The 14,635-nt window shown below is 42.8% G+C and overlaps 1 protein-coding gene across 4 annotated transcripts in view; it reads left to right on the forward strand.

Annotated features, from left to right (window-relative positions):
• LOC126262212 (aryl hydrocarbon receptor nuclear translocator homolog) overlaps nt 1-14,635 on the forward strand; it is a 566,087-nt gene that overhangs the window by 450,050 nt on the left and 101,402 nt on the right. The gene's annotated exons all lie outside the window — the stretch shown is intronic.

The following is a 14,635-nucleotide window of genomic DNA, read 5'->3' on the forward strand; positions in this document are numbered from 1 at the left end:
TTGGAAATCGACTTTGGAAATTCGAGGCCTGTGTAAAGAGCGCAAACGCAAGGAGCACGTAATCGTGACAGTTAATGGTATCCGATGCGTTGCCAGGGCGGAGCGGCGCGCCCAACGTTTCGTTTGGCGTCGTTGCTATCGCGTCAGTGCAGGTCGCGCCGAGGCAGTTAGGAGGCAGCTTATCGTCGTCACGGCACGCGACGCCCCGCCGGTAGCTGCACACAGGCCTGCCGCCTGCGATTGGGAGCTGCGCAACACGTCTTCTGCTTTAAAATCTTTGTTACGGGAAGGGCTCGTAGCACAGGCGGTAACAGCCTAAGGTATAAGCTTAGTCTACTGATGAAACTTCTCTGCCACCGAGTCTGCTTTTACGCTACACAAAGCGTCTACAGAGATCAGATTAAGTGACATCGGCATACAAATCTAGGGACGGACCACTTTTCCAACATCAAACAGCAATAATCCTCCTGGAGACCGATGAATACACACTTGATCAGCCAGAAAATTATGACCACCGACCTACCATTGTTCAGCTGGGGAATGGCTGCTAGTCGCAAACACGGTGCTGATAGCATCGGCGAGCGCGCTGTCAGCGTGTAGAAAGGGGAAGTTGCGCGATCCATTTGAGTTTGAGCGAGGGCAAATTGTGCCGTCCTGGAAGCACGGCACGAGCACTTCGGAAACTGCGCAACTTGTCGGATGTTCGAGGAGTGCAGTGGTGAGTGTCTTCAACAGGTGGCGAAACCCAGATGAAACCACGTCGAGACGTCAAGGAATTGGGTGGCCATCCCTCATTACAGATGTTGGACGTCGTAGGATGGGCGTACTGGTAAAACAGGACAGACAGCGAACTGGGTCGGAACGAACATCAGACTTTAATGCTGGGCAGAGTACAAGTGTGTCTGAACACACAGTGCAGCGAACCCTCCTAACGATGGTCCTCTGCAGCCGACGACCCCTGCATGTGCCAATGTTAAACCACGACATTGGCAATTTCGACTGAAGTGGGCACTTGACCATCGGTGTCGAGTTCCAGATGATGTGGTGGCCCCACAACTCGCCAGATCTCAACCCGATCGAACATATCTGGGATGTGATTGAACGTAGCGTCGAGTTCATCGCCCCACGCCCCGGAATTTATGGGAATTAGGTGACTCGTGTGTGCAGATGTGTTCGCAACTCCCTCCTGCGACCTACTAAGGCCTCATTGCTTCCATGCCACGACGGGTCGCGACTGTTATCCGTGCCAAAGGTGGACATACCGGCTGTTAGGTAGGTGGTCATAATGTTCTGGCTGATCATTGTTGATTCTGAGCAACTGTAATAATGCAAGTCCTCCTATCCGCATCCTCTCTGAGGATGACACGGCGGTTGGATGGTTCCGATGGGCCACTTGTGGCCTGAAGACGGAGTGCTTCAGTAAATTATGAGTACTGGCGAATGGGATTTTATTTCATTGCTTATGTAAATGTGGTACAGCCCCTCGAGAATTCCTGAAGGAGGACAACAGGACCGCAATAGTTTTTCTGTTGCATAAAGCAGTGACACATTGGTGGTTGTATTATCGTGGAAAATGGGATCCCCTGCTGGGAATAATATCAGCCCATTTGATAGAACATAGCCGTCAGGAACACCTTCGTATGCTTTACGAGCTACTTTTCTTTTTCCTGTGGTCGTACGATCCACTGGACGTTACTGCGAAAGCTTAAACTTTTTCACAGTTGGAAGAAGATGGCCGGAGTTGTGCGCTTTCCTTTGGGTCCTTGAAACGTAAACATGTCCTGCAATGGTGAAGATTAATAAGTGACTTGTCGGACTATGTTGCGATAAGCACTGTGTCACGGGTGGTGTAGTGGTCAACATAACTGCCCAGTAAGCAGGAGATCCTGGGTTCGAATTCCGGTCCGACAAACATTTTTCATTCGTCACCGCTGGTTCCGCATGAAGTCCCAATGCAGCCGACATCAATAGTCCCTTCTTATTCCTTTTCTTTCTCTCAAACGCCCCCCCCCCCCTCTTCAGTTTACAAAAAAAAAGTACATACTTTCAGTGGACTGTACTAAAGTTAAAATTCCGCGTTCTGGCCGACCGACCGCCATCTCATCCTCTGCTAGTGCGGCACAGGGGGCGATGTGGAGGGGCGTGTGGTCAGCACACCACTGCCCCGGTCTTTGTCTGGTTTCTTGACCGTGGAACCGGTCATAATTGGGCGAATACCTCCAAAGTTGGCCTCACTTGTCTGAGTGCATACGTTCTCTCTCTCTCTCTCTCTCTCTCTCTCTCTCTCTCTGACACACACACACACACACACACACACACACACACACACAGTTCGAATCGAACCGGGTCCTCCGCATGGCACTCGGCCGCGGACAATTTTAATGGTAGTGGTCTTTTTATTACAAGTAATAACTGTCTTTAAAGCCGCACCCTGTGAAAACAGGTTATTTAGGATTTTATTTTGCTGTTGTGTTTAGCATACCAAGTTTTCTCGTGGATGCTGTGTACCGTCATGCACTGAATACGGTTTAGCTCTAGCTACCGTCAATAGAGTTGCGATAGTTTTCACGGATTCACGTACTAGGTCGGCCTCGATGATTTATCTTCGTTGGAAGCCTGGAATGTCGGACATGATCGTAGGAATCAAAGGGATCAAAGATGTAGTGGCAGCTTAAATCACGAAGACTTTACAGGAGAAGGGAGGATTTATGTCACAGTGCAACAAACAGAAAATGTCTATCCTAAACAGACAAGCTCGAAAACAAGCTACGGAAATAAGCGTTATGAGAAGCGTCATACGGCAAAGAGCTACGCGTTGCCTGTCGTGGTGCAGCTGGTAAAATGTGTCTCTGGCGACTTGCGGGCTATGGTGTTCACCGCGTTTTTAAGAACAATAAATGGTAAATATGTTCGAATAAACGAATATATGTCGTGATAGGTTAAGTAAAGCTCATATAGAACACGTATGTTTAAAAGACTTTGATTACTTTATTGTACAAACATGTGGCCCTCATGACCGCGAAAACCAGAAGTAGCCCTGCTCTTTGCTCCGTTGAGTCTTTGGTTCAAATGGCTCTGAGCACTATGCGACTTAACTTCTGAGGTCATCAGTCGCCTAGAACTTAGGACTAATTAAACCTAACTAACCTAAGGACATCACACACATCCATGCCCGAGGCAGGATTCGAACCTGCGACCGTAGCGGTCGCTCGGCTCCAGACTGTAGCGCCTAGAACCGCACGGCCACTCCGGCCGGCCGTTGAGTCTTTCCTGCAGTCACTGTCTGACCTTACATACGCTGCTACATTGAGTACGTTCACGGCGTATTATAACAAACATACGTTTGATCACATGTTACCATTCATTATATTCAAATTGATGTTGTTTGACTCGTGTTGTCACAGGATTACCTCGCTTCTTGCAGTTACTTATCAATCGTACAACACGACTGTGTCATTGCTTCAGCTGTTTGAGAATATTGACGAGAGGTACTGCAGAGGAAACGAGGCGCACTAGAAGATGGGTCATAGTATAAAGCACATGCAGCCGACTTGTTCTATTCCCGTAACCCCAGCAATTATTTATCATTTCACGTTTGTAAATTTACAGGGTTCTACAATTTTCATATGGTGAAATATTGGGGTTTTTTACATTTTGTGTAAGTACGTTTGTAAGCACTCTTTGTCGAGGCAGGCGGTTCAGCACCGTCTGTACTTCCGCGCGTGGTCAGTAAACGTCCTCTTCAGGGTCAAGTGTTAGTTCCTGCTCTCGTAAGTGATAGGAAACGGCGGCTAGTACGGGCCATAAAATCAAAGCTGGTATAAAACTTTTGTTGTTGTTTTGAAATAAGGTGTAACTGCGTAAAATCTTTACTTGAACATTTATTTTGCTGTAAATGATGAAAAGAAGATTTTCAACGAAAACGACACACAGCAAGAAAAATTTTCTAAGGCTTACAATTCAAGATGTTAAATAATGTATCGGGTAGTATGGTCCATACAACAACAAATATAGGTTTTTAAACAAGAAATGTTTTTCTGGTTTGCAAGCAAGTTGATCTATATGTACACTCTAAGGTCGGCCGGCCCTCGATCCTTACCGGCACGATGGCCGAGCGGTTCTAGGCGCTTCAGTCCGGAACCGCGCTGCTGCTACGGTCGCAGGTTCGAATCCTGCCTCGGGCGTGGATGTGTGTGATGTCCTTAGGTTAGTTAGGTTTAAGTAGTTCTAAGGCAAGGGGACTGATGACCTCAGATGTTAAGTCCCATAGTGCTTAGAGGCATTTGAACTATTTCATCGACACGCTCCTTCTACCGTCGCATAGAAACCGGCTTGAGGGAGCGGAATTTCGTTATTACGATACAATCTATGTTAGACTACTTAACCCTAACAATACCAAGGCATTTTCCATAACGCCCATTACCGGGTGGTACTTTATGCCCACCCCAGAGAAAATAAATAAATAAAAAAACAAAATATTGAATGTGACATTCAAAGGGAAAGTGACATCTACTGCTGAGACTTAAATTTTTGGGTTAAGTTTATCTGAAAAAATTTAAAAGATATTTGAAATCTGTTTGAAGAATTCATTAAAAACATTTTTTTTTAAATTTGTGAATTATAAATTAACTAACAAGATTGCAATATTTTCAAAAGGTGCGCATAAAGTGAAAGCATAAAGTGAAACTCCCAACCTCTTGGCATAGAGGGAGGGGGTTAAATATTAATATTTAATTACTTCTTACCACTGAAAGTATAAACTTGTGTACCAGCGTCGACTCTCAAAAACAGATGAAATTTGTTTGTGACACAAACTCAATAGCTACACCACTCAGGCCAGTAGCTACACCACTCAGGCCATAGCAAATGCCGGAGTGATATCCCAAGCACTGTACTGTGTCCGCTGTTTTGCGGTAAACCGGAAAAACACAAAGTGGTCTACGCTACTCGCCGACACGTACTAAGCTCCGTTCCCTTACTCATTTTCGGATTCTGCGTGATAATATTATTCTGCTCAGCCGGTATACATGTGTCACTGTACTGCGTAAGCCGTAAATATTTTTCATTTCTTAATCGATTCCTTTCCTGATAAGCGATCTGATGCGTTCCAATTATATTTCTAACTTTTAGAAACACCCGATTGGTTTATTTTCCGTGGTTTAAATTATTTTATTTCTTGAGGCAGAAGCAGTAGAATGGTTACAATTTGCCCGAAATAAGTAGTTTGGTAAATTTTTTTAGGGTAATTCTATTGTAAGAACGTCACCAGCAGTCACACGCTTCCAGTAAAAAGTCGACAGGTTACTCGTGGCTGATTAAAAATCAATATAGTGCACACTCCACTGGAGAATGAAAGACTGATTCTGGAATCAAGACTCAGCCCTTCGTCTACACTTTAGTTCTGATTCAACCAACTGTATTGTACTACTATAGCCGTGATGTCCTCATTGCAGTCAAACCTTCGAGCTAAGAATGATCACAAGAATTAGAGACAAATTTCAAAATGTGAAATACCTATGCTTTCTGTATTGGAAATGTCAGAACAGACAAGCAAGAAATGCATGAGGTATTTGCTATCTGGGTTACCCTACGATGTATGGAGAGACCGAAACTTGTATCCTGTATCAGTTGACATTTAACGTATATTCTTCGATGAACGATACAAGTCACCTTCGAACGCTCCACATACAGATTTTAAGAGAATTTGAAACATGTCGCCAGCTGTTACGTGTGCAGTATCGTCTCGTCAGAGTGCAATAAGCACAGGAGTCAATTCGTCCATTAAATAGCCACGATGGAGAAAAATATATAAAGTAATGTGAAAACGTAGCGATGCCTAGGAAGATTTTTTAACATTTAGGCCTTTCCGGGTTCTTAAGGCCAAACTTTAGGATAACTAATCGCACAGCAAAACAGTATCCATCAGTGGGACTTGAAGTTTGGTGTACTCGTAAATGCGGTAAAGATTGTTCGAGATGTACCTTTATGAGCTAGCCACGTCACATTGGCAGAGGCAGGTTGGGAAATGAAATGCGGAGCTGGTAGGAGAATGTGGCATTACGTTCGAACAGAAGCAAATTGTTACATCCCCTACGAAAAGAAAAGGAAAAAAAAAATTACTACGATTTCGGGGGACGTGACGTAAGACTCGTAGGAAAGTGCCTCAAGGATATCGGCGGCGGTGACATCGGGGCTACCTATGCAAGAAAGTTCATTTGGACTATTCGGTGGGCGTCACGACGGGCTCGTTTTTACATTCGAATGGATCGGCGCACGTCCTTTGTGAAGGCTAGCCAAATAAAAAGGTTTTCGTTCGCGTGAAGTATGCTGAGAAATACAGAATGGCGGACTCGCTTGCTGTTTTTAGACGAGGACAGTTCCTTGCGTCCTGCTCCAGCAGCAAATCTGCACTGTAGTTCCCCTCAGACAAAACCCACCACCAACAAAAGAGCAACAACCACTCTCGGACGCCTGTTAAACGTGGTAGTGGGGAAGCACTTGCATTTGGCAGCTGCGATTGGAATCATAGTTTTGGTTGGGACTAGTCTGAGCACTATAGTGTGTCTAGTTTATTACAAAAAATGGTTCAAATGGCTCTGAGCACTATGGGACTCAACTGCTGTGGTTATCAGTCCCCTAGAACTTAGAACTACTTAAACCTAACTAACCTAAGGACATCACACACATCCATGCCCGAGGCAGGATTCGAACCTGCGACCGTAGCAGTCCCACGGTTCCGGACTGCGCGCCTAGAACCGCGAGACCACCGCGGCCGGCTAGTTTATTACACTGTTAGAAAAGTGGAGATTGTAAGTGTGACTAGATTGTACGAAAACTTTCTCGAAGCAGGTCCTACGTTACGTGATTGGCACCATTCCTGGACATTGGATTGGGAGATGTGGAGCAGAAGATGAACTTCATCGCCGATGGCCTCCCATGTCTCCAGACCTCATATATTTGTGACTTTTATCTGTGGGTTTACGTAAAAGACCGCGTTCTTATCCCCCCCTATACCTGACACTCTTGAAAATCATCGACATCGCATTGTTGAAGCTGTGAATTCGATAACGAGAGACCAGTTGCTTCATGTGTGGCAGGAAATGAGCCACCGTTTTGATATTTGTCATGTAATACCTGATGCTCACATTGAAAGCATTTCTCTTTCCAGGAACGTTGAGATTATGTTTGTATCTTTTGTAGTTTGGAAGCAATGAATGTTTGAAATCTTTTCCTTCTTTTTGAATAGCTCTGTATGTGCAAAGAGGGTGCGCGATAGTTACGATAACGGATAAAGATTTTTAAAAATGAGAAGATGGCTCCTCTAGATAAATGCCTAGAGAATAAACCGTTAAAATTTGAGCAATGGGGGTGGTTATTTGTATTTCGCCTCATAACGGATTTTCACGTGAAGAAGTAGGATATGACCAATTAGCTGGGGTTATGTATTATTTATATTTCGCCTCATACCCGATTTTACGTGAAGAAGGGGGATAAGTTTGATCCTCCGTATCTTGGAAACAGCCATTTGCTGTGCATAGCCGTCTAGGAATCCTCGGCTGGGTTTCCATCCGCTTGTGACGGTGAAAATATAGCAAAAAATCTCTTTTTTTGGGGGGTTTCCCGAAGCAGCGCTCATGAACTAATGATGCCACCGTTAAGTCCCATCGAGCCCACCGTAGACCACATCAGACGCAAAAGAACCAACTGATTTGCTCCATTTGCCTAAGCAGGAGGAATGTGCAATATTCGTATTCTGACCCTGTGCTGTGGGGTAGTTACACTGAGGCGACCTATCTGTTGGGTATACAATTGGTCCCTAGTCGAAGTGCTATCCAAAACACTTGACCCTACCTTTTTAGAACCAATAGAACCCGAGATATGAGCACCGGAAAATCTCGTTTTTATGCATGGTGTTTTGGAACTTATTAGGTACGCATGTTGTCGCATGCATACCGATTTTTAAAAAAATGCAGAACGGTCGCTATGCTCCTGTATTGCAGTAGCCTGTGAATGATTACTCACCTCACCCCTACAGAACATGCCTTCAGGAAAAAATAAATAAAAAATAAAATAAAATAAAATTCTCACAGGCTTCTTCCGGATATGAACCGCGATCCAACTATCGGTGGTCTCAGCATGTAGGCCACAGAGCATAGGATGGCGTCCAGTGTGACCTAAGCCACACCGTGTTTCGCTGAGACATTAACGTATTGTATTACCACGTGGCGTGGTGTATGTTGGGGCTGTGAGATGAGCGCCATGTGATACGGCCGGCAGGCAGCGGGGGCTGAACGCTCGCTTCCTGCGGCGCCGGTGTTCTTGACCCGCGGCGCGACGCGGCGCGTATTCCCGTCAGGCGCGCGACAGGAAGCGACCGTCACAAAGACACCTCCACCGCCTCTCCCGCCGGCGATGCCTCCAGTCGTAAATTTACGTTGCACACTCTTTTTCATCACCGCGCTACGTTTCCGACGCGGCACAAAACATTCCTCGCTCTCGTCGAAGCGCCTTTCCATACGTCAGCCTGCCTGCGAGATTACTGTCCTGATACGACGGACCTTGTTTCCCTACTGCGTAGCGCTACTCCGAGCGGCGAAGATCCAGTGATGTGTCGTATACAACGTCTTTCTCGCTTCCCCTGCCGTGATTCTAGATGCATGGAAAGGTAGACTGCATAAAATTTTCGCGTCTTCCCCTTTCATTTTAATTATTATAATAAAAATTAGAGACCGGATTATAAGCATTTGCATGTTGCGTATGCATTTGCATATTTGGCTCCTTCTCATTGGTTACTGCTTATTTTACTAGAAACTAGTGACGATGCAATTTTCGCTCTGTGTTTACAATATTTAAAAAAATTAGACGGACGGTCTCTAGCTCGATCTAGGTTTGATGTCTCACAGATTGACCGCGACTTAGAGCTGCGTACAATCTTCAATGCTCCTACGTCCGCGCCCCCGGTTAATCCCCTCCGCTGTCATACCGTAGGCGTCAGCAACAATTAAACTACGTAAGCTTTTAGTCGCACGTCTATTGTCAATTTGGCTTTCTGTTTACTTGTACATAGTTGAACGTGTGTACAACGTGTGGAGTGTAACATGTGCGCCACGCCGCCCGAATAAAGAAACGTTGTTCCGTGGGTAGCTGAGCCGTCCTGGAATATTTACATATGACAGAATTGTTCTATATTGTCGAGTTTGCGAGAGAAACGTTTCGTGCAAAAAAAAAAAAAAAAAAGTCTCTAACAGACCAGCATGTCAAGACAAGTCTTCATATCGCCGGAATGTAGGAGAAAGGACCAAGACAAGAACTTCTCACAACAGCAAGTTCAGTAGCAGGGATTTGTCCAAAGGTAACCAAAAAAGTCGGTTTAACATGGATCTATGTGAAGCATTCATTGCAAGCAATATTCCTCTTCACAAATTTACAAACCATATCCTCAAAGGCTTCCTGCGCAAATATTGCTTAAACCAAAATATATCAGATGAATCAACATTGCGTAAAAATTACATACCGACAATTTACGTTAATGTTCTGGAAGAAATACACATTGAACTCAAGGACAGCATTATCTGGATTTCAGTTGACGAAACTACAGACGTTAGTGGCCGTTACATTGAGAATTTAACAGTTGGTGCTTTAAAAGAAGAACCTCGTTCTTCCTGTTTAGTGCCCTGCAAAGAATTTGAAAAAGTAAATCATTCTACGATCGCCAGATTTGTGAATGAGAGTACCAGAAAAACATTTCCAGAATCTTCTGCAGATGAAAAGGTGTTAGTGTTTCTTTCAGATGCTGCTCCCTATACGATCAAAGCAGGAAAAGCCCTCGGAGTATTTTATCCCAATATGATTCATATGACGTACCTTGCTCATGGAGTACATCGCCTTGCTGAAGAGGGACGTTCATCTTTTGTGAATGTAATCATCCTCACAGAAAGTGTTTCCAAAGGCTCCAGCCCGCATGAAGACCCACAACAACATACACATATATAAGACCTACAATTATATATATATATATATATATATATATATATATATATATATATATATATATATATATATATACACCTTTACCTCCCGAACCAGTGGTAACTCGTTGGGGTACGTGGGTCGATGCTGTGTTGTTTTGCGATGAACATTTTGAGGCCACTAGAGGGGTAGTAAACGAATTCGATAGTGGAGAGGCTTTACAAATTTGTCAGTGCAAGGAAGCTTTTAATGATACCGGTATTAAAAAAGACGTTGCTGTGATTAGCACTCATTTTTCTCATATACCTGCAACTATTAAAAAGCTTAAAACTCAAGGTTTGGCGTTGAATCAATCTATTCAGTTAATGAATAAAATTATTCTAGTGAACTCCTCATTGTCGGAGGTATTCGCAAGAAAATTTAAAGAAAAGTTTCAAAACATTTTAAACAGTAACGTAGGCTTTGAACCCTTGTGTCAAATTGACAGTTTTATTAATGTGATGTGTGAACTTTAACCAGAAACAGTAAGTGCCAACATATCACCAAAATTCAAATACTGCACAGTTACCTTAGTTGCTTTAGAACGGTCCTTTCCCGCTTATAAATTTGTTTTGTGCGATTGAAGAGACAATCTTACTAGAGAACGTTTGAAACAGTACTGGGTCGTTTACAATAGTAGAAAAATGTAAGATAAATTGTAAACTACATGTACAGTTAATCCAAAAAAATCATGATTGTATGTTGTTTTTTAAATAAAATATTACGGATATTTTGAGCGTGCTCCACTGCGTGCGATATATCTCGAAATTGGTCCTGTACATATCGACTGTTTCGCTGCGACTCACTCGCATTGCATCCGCTTGTTACTGACAACAATAGCAAAGGAGGAACAGTTCTTGAAAGACGGTATGCGTCCCCATTTTGCAGATGTTTAGAAAATAATCCCAGGAAGGCCCCCTTCTTAACCTCTACCAGAAAGTATTCAAAACATGATATCAGCGTTCTAAATGTACCGATTTTTCGCGTGGCCGGCACACTTCCTTGTAACTGATATGCACAGGTTGAGATATAATGCACACAGTAACTACCATTTTTTTATTATTATTATTATTTGATCTTGCATTTTTCGACACTTTTCATTAATTTTAAGGATACGTGGTACTTTCCCGGCTCAATATTATGTAAACATCAACAGCTATTTCTTTCAGGCACTGTTTATAATGTATATGTTTTACAGATTTTTTTGTTGATATCAGGTAATGCAGCACACTTTCTAAACAAATGAGAAGTATTTTGGATATTTCTGAAAGAAATTGATGCAATTTTTTCCCAAAATGCTTCCTCTAATTGAGGTACCATTTAATCCAGTTTTATACATTTGAAGGAGACCAATTTTTTACCAGATGTGCATGACACGATGACTGAGGTACTAGACATATTTAATTCCACTTATTATGTATATTAAAAGGATAAGAAATATCACATCTTACATTTTGATTTTTATAATTTTTCCCAATAAAATGTTATTTTCTCTATAATTTAGTTGATTCTGCAATAAAGCTTAGGTCTACTACATAAGTGTGGCCTATTGAAAGTTACAGAAAAAAGTAGAGCAATGCTTTATAAACTTTAGGAAATATTTGTACCTGAATTCTGGAAACTTGTGGGAAATTACGAATGAAGATATGAGTGCAATTAAACTGTGCCTCAGAACATTCCTGAAGCATAGTCTTCGTCCTGCAGCATTTCTTCATCTTCAAGTTTCTTTTGGCATTCCTTTTAGCAGTTCTTGCTTCTTTAATAACTTGAAGACATTTACTAAGCGAAACAGGGTCACTCAGGTTTCTAAAAATTATTTTTATTTCATTCATAACAGGCTCAGGAAGATAATGCTTACGATGGTATATTTGACCACTTTCTTTTGCTTTTTGGTAACCACACCAAGAATCTGCTCCTTTAGGGCAAAGTCCGTGAACGGGGTGGTCATCTGTGAACAACTTATGAAAGTAGGTGGCCCATACAGCTTTTTCTCATTGCTGTAACATAATTCAGAGGTACAGTTCGTCTAATGGCCAGTCCATAATAACTCTGAAGAAGGTCTGTGTCAGTTTCTGTCAATCTGCGTCGGCCAGGCAGAGATTTTGCATCAGATAACAACTCTCCTTTCATTTCTCTTCGTAGCTTCCTCAATCTAGCACCCATACTCTTTTGCACATGTCCACAACACTCCAGTTTTGTTACCAAGGTATCATCACAAACATTGAACTCATTAATTTTATTGAAAGTTTTAGTCCCCATCGCCTAGATACTTCGTATATATAACGTTATAAACGGTCACCGACCTCTGAAATAGTTTTAGAGCTCCATCACACTTCATACCTCCTCTGTAACCATCATAATTCTTAGAACACAGATGTTCAATATGTCCTTCAGTGTTACCATGGCAGGTGTGGCAATCCTTAGATAAGCACTCAACATCAACAACTTTTCCATTCTCCATAGAAGTAGCACTTACAACACCATTCAAGGAACGAAGTCCTCGACGTTGCCATGTCCCATCAAGTGCAACAGCAATGTCCCTGGTTCCACTAATATTTACAGTTTCTTCCACTGCACGTTTCATAGATGCTTTAGATACAACCGTCAAGACACCTAAAAGTATTTTAATGTACTTGCTGAACCTACTGGGAGGAGGAGGAAGATCCATCAAACCACAAAACGTTTGGGCAGCCTTTTTTCCTTTTCCTAGTGCACACATTGCATACACTAATTTCAGATTCACATCATATGAATTATGCGCAATGTTCGAAGTCATTTTCGAGGTAGATTTATTGCAGGATGTACACAGAACAACTAATTTTGAAGAACGACTAATTTTGACGCTAAACCCTTCCTGCTACTTCGTTGTTCAGTTTTTTCCAGACAGCCTACACCATCACATTATTTACATTTCGCCACTTCCATTATCAAAGAAGATAAGATGCCCACATCCACAACAACTAGCCCACTACAAATAACGTCATTGTTAACACAAAAATTTGAATCACCAGGAGGCGTGCCATGTGGGAGTTTCTTCCCTGAAGAACTGATTCATAGGTTACTTTCAACAGCGTGGCTTGCTTGTTTTTGAACTGGTTACCACGGAATTTACTTTTGGATATATACTTCCACAAATATATGTAGCACTTGGGCAACAAACATTCAGTAACACGTGAGCAAATTGCTTCAGCGAAACAAAAAGTAAATAATAGCAAAGATAAATCATTTACAGACACTATAAACCTGCAGTGTTACCAACTTATACAATGTATCATACGTATAATCGCTGGAAACAGGAAGTTCAAAGTTCTTTTCGATATAATACTGGTTTCTGGAACAGAAATAAAGGGGGCGTGGCGGCATACCTGACCTTAACTTTAAAATTTGGTATATATAGGTCATTTTTCATTTGAAACCCTACTATGTACATATCATTGTAATCAGGAAAGACTATAGAATTTAATAAAGTCAGAAAAAAATTTCGATTCTTCCACCATTTTATAAGTACCCTGTATCCTTAAGCATTTTTCAGGCATATTTTTATGTTTTTATGATGCATATAATCCGGTATCTAATAATAATAATAATCTGATGTACATTATGACCGAAGGAACTTTTTAATCGCAAACACGGTAGTATGAAGAACTCCAACATGGGAAACATACGGGCATAGCTCCCTATACACTGACGGAAGAAAATCGCAACACCAAGACGGAATTCTGCGACTAGAACGAACGTTGTTATGTGTGTCTCTATATCTGAAAGGTGATGTCTATTCAGATTTTACGCCAGTCGCGAAAGAATGGCCCTAGTAACGCCATTATGAGGTCGCAAATAAGGTTTGCTTTAAATAGACACTGTAACGGCCGTGAGCGTTAGTTATCTCTCAGATTGGACGTTGTGAGTTGATGTTAGTCAAGAATGCCTTTATTGCTACAAAGACGTCAGTATTAGCATCTTACTGAGTTTGAACGAGTTCGCTTAATAGAGCTACGGGAAGCTGGATGTTCATTTCGCGATGTTGGGAAGGACTTGGCGGGAATTTAGCCAATGTAATTGAGTCCCGGCAGTGGGGATCACGAGAACGTACAGTCGAACGCAGACCGGGCTCTCGATGGCTACGTGACACTACCAAGAGAGAAGACTATCCTGTTCGCCGTACGGCTTTGGCGCTTCGTACTGCATCTGCATCAGCAGTTTGAGTAGCAGTTGGCACCACAGTGACGCAACGAACGGTTACAAATTGTCTACTTCAAGGACAGCTCCGGGCCTGACGCCCTGTAACGTGCCTTTCACTGACGCCAAACCTCCGTCATTTGCGACTTCAGAAATGGCAAGGGGGAGCTCATTAGAGGGCAAAGTGGAGGTCTGTTGGCCGACCGTGGTGGCGGAGCGGTTCTAGGCGCTTCAGTCCGGAACCGCGCGACTGCTACGGTCGCAGGTTCGAATCCTGCGTCGGGCATGGATGTGTCTGTTGTCCTCAGGTTAGTTAGGTTTAAGTGTTCTAAGTTCTAGGGGACCGATGACCTCAGATGTTAAGTCCCATATGGCTCAGAGCCATTCGAACTTTTTTTTTTTTTTTTTTTTTTTGAGGAGCTGCACCCAACCTGTCTGCGTGCTAAACATA

The sequence above is a fragment of the Schistocerca nitens genome, chromosome 6, assembly GCF_023898315.1.
Source record: "Schistocerca nitens isolate TAMUIC-IGC-003100 chromosome 6, iqSchNite1.1, whole genome shotgun sequence".
Lineage (NCBI taxonomy): Eukaryota > Metazoa > Arthropoda > Insecta > Orthoptera > Acrididae > Schistocerca > Schistocerca nitens.